The sequence below is a fragment of the Cornus florida genome, unplaced genomic scaffold (assembly GCF_030987335.1).
Source record: "Cornus florida cultivar Cherokee Brave unplaced genomic scaffold, ASM3098733v1 CherokeeBrave_3.0.0_Hap2_Chr07, whole genome shotgun sequence".
Lineage (NCBI taxonomy): Eukaryota > Viridiplantae > Streptophyta > Magnoliopsida > Cornales > Cornaceae > Cornus > Cornus florida.
Window position 1 is genome coordinate 60,502,989 of NW_026775577.1, and position 2,486 is coordinate 60,505,474.

The window sequence follows — 2,486 nt, forward strand, 5'->3', positions numbered from 1 at the left end:
ATTGATTCTATATGAAAATTGCATGTCTATGTGTGATTACTTTAGAATTATATTCCACACTAGATACACCTTTTAGTTGTGTTTAGTGATGGCCATTGCATGATAATTAGTTGATACAATTGTCAATTAATTTGATGGATAAAGGCTTAATATTGATGGGTTGTTCTACAAATTAGCTTATTGTCATTAGTTAACTGTAGTAAAGTAGGCAATTTGTGCTTGATTATGTTAATCCATACTTCTAATTACAATTAGTATTATCTTCTTGAATGATGTGTGCTCTTATCGGATACATTTGTGAATGTGTATGGTGGGTTATGATGTAGTCTTGAATGGGTTCTACACTTTAGTTTAATTGTCATTAGGTAGACAATTCATTCTTGATGTTGATAATCTATGCTTACAATTGTGATTTGTGTTGATAATGTGACCACATTTATAATTACACTAAAGAATTCCCCATTAATTAAAAGCATATGGTTAATTGCATGAGCTTAGTGGTGAATCCTAATTCTAAGACTCTCTTTCTATCTCTTTAATTCTTAGTTTAATTTAGTTTAATTTACTGGCATTGCAATTTATTTAATCACTTCACCAAACTCTTTTTCTCTCAACTCTCTCTTTCTCTCTCTCTCTCTTGTGCAATCTCATTAGCACTAAAATCAAGTTTAATTCCAACACGTGTTCAATCTCTTGGGACGATCCCTTATCACTTCATACTACATAGTGTAAGTGTCTAGCAGTTTATAAATGTAAACTATGATGCCCGCTTGATACCATTTCTAAAACCAAAGTGTTGTGCATTATTTTGTGCACACGCTCGGGTCGCATCATAATTTTGGAGGTCACATGAACTCAGGGCTTATCCAAGCCCTAAGTGAAGAACTAGCTCATGGAGAAGATGATCATGGTGTCAACAAGCTCCATCTCCATCTTTTGGCTCTTTCTTCTTCTTCCTTCAATTGTAGAGAAAGCCTCTGTAAAATGTTCTTCCAACCCTAACTTTCTCCTTTTTTTAGAGAGAACATAATATCACGGTATAGAAAATAAAACTTAATCCTGATCAAAATAAAACTCTCTCCAAACTAATGAAAAACTAACCCTAAAAATAATGGGCTTGTTTCCCTTAAGTAACAAACTCTATTAAAGCCCATAAGTTACAAAAAATAAGGCCAAACAATAAAATTCGGTAGCCAAGTAAAAGATAAATCCTGTAATGCTGCCAGGGGCTTGGGGATCGATCCCCCAGCCTTGGGGATCGATCCCCAGGGGGTATTTTTTTTTTTCCACCTTTCTGCCAATAGTGGGGGATCGATCCCCCAGTGCTAGAAATCTCTGTTAAGCCCCGTTTAACTCCATTTGGCCCCCGGGCTAATCGGTTTGCTTCTTGATCGTTGGGAACATCATCAAAGGCCCGGAAAAAGGTAGAATTGACCGCTTTTGAAGGATGAGCACACTATACAAACAATGGGCTGCAGCCTCTTTTTGACATTTTCTAAGCTTTATCCAATTGTCTTTGCTTGACTCCAAAAAGGCTTTAATGGACCGTTCTTAACTCATTTTAACTTTATTGCCCTGAAATATACATAAACATAAATTAGGACTAAAACATGAAATTAAGATAGATACAAAGACTGAAATACCCTAGTTTAGGTGCTGAAATGTGCAACATTTAAGCACTTATCATTAATTTAGGATGATTTAAATGAATTTTCAAATCTAGAGATTTAATGAATTTAATTTGATCTAAATTCTACATAATTCTACTTTTCTTGTATTCCATTTTAGACTTAATATATGGAATGGCCATGACTTAGTCCTTGTAATATTTTTATTTGGGATTATTTGAATGACTTTTGGAAATCTAGAGATTTAATTAATTTAAATTAATTAAATTCTACATGATGGTATCTTGCTCATTTTGCACTTTGATTCGATATATGTAATGACCATGCTATGTTGTTTAACATATATTAATTTGAGGTAATTTGGAATTAATTTGAAATTTAAAGAATTTAATTATTGATGAGCGTTGAAAAGTGCGTATTTAAACCCCTTAAGCTTAAATATTGTAGGACCTTTATCTATCTTATTTTACCGTTTTGTATTGATTTCATGTTATTTCCATTTTCAAGTACTTATCTCCAAAACAAGCTAACTCAGCCAAATAAGAGCATAATTGAAGCAATTCTAGGATGAATAAAAAAAAAGGAGCAAAATAGAACAAAAGGAAGCTAAGGGTGGAATTTCAGCAACTTTGATCGATCTCAAGAAAAGTTCGATCGATCTAACTTTCATCAATCTCAGCACTTCAAGATAGATCTGAGCCATGTTTGTCCCTGTTCAAAGATCTCAAAAGTTCGATTGATCCAACTTCCTTCTCCGATCGATTGAACATTCTTGTCCTTATCAAAATGATTGATCTTATCTAGTTGTATCACCTTACCAACCACTTTTGTCCTTTTCCCAAAAATATCTTTAAAATA